Below are 555 nucleotides of genomic sequence, written 5' to 3'. Positions count from 1 at the left end.
AACAATCTGTCATTTGTTCTTTCATTGCATGTTTGCTAAAATATTTTGGATTGATGTTCAACATTTTATCAGACGGGACACAGGGCAATCAATTCAATTTAAAGATAAAGATATTCTAAATTTGCTTTGAAGGCAGTGAGAAGGATGAAGATGTTGTTTATTTTATTCAGTTAATCTTGTTATTGGGAAAATTCCACATTCACAAGAAGAAATGGGCGGACTCCAAACCATGTAACACTATAAGAGGCATTAAGAACATGGAGGCAATTAAGACTGGAATTGTGTTTGATACATTTTTAATGTACCGGTGATACATTTGACTTTATTTGCACTACACTTTTCTTTTTTACTTTTATGTATTTTCTACATATGTGTGTGTGTGTGTATGTATATGTATATTTACATATATACATGTGTATGAATGTATGTATGTATGTATGTATGTATATATATAGATTTATATATATATTTTTCTCTGTATATGCACCTCTGGTTTTGACTTTTGAACAGTCTATACATACTGGCTATGTAAAAAAAAAAAAAAAAAAAAAAAAA

Source organism: Etheostoma spectabile, chromosome 9 (assembly GCF_008692095.1).
Source record: "Etheostoma spectabile isolate EspeVRDwgs_2016 chromosome 9, UIUC_Espe_1.0, whole genome shotgun sequence".
Classification (NCBI taxonomy): domain Eukaryota; kingdom Metazoa; phylum Chordata; class Actinopteri; order Perciformes; family Percidae; genus Etheostoma; species Etheostoma spectabile.
Note: the sequence above shows the minus strand (reverse complement) of the source record.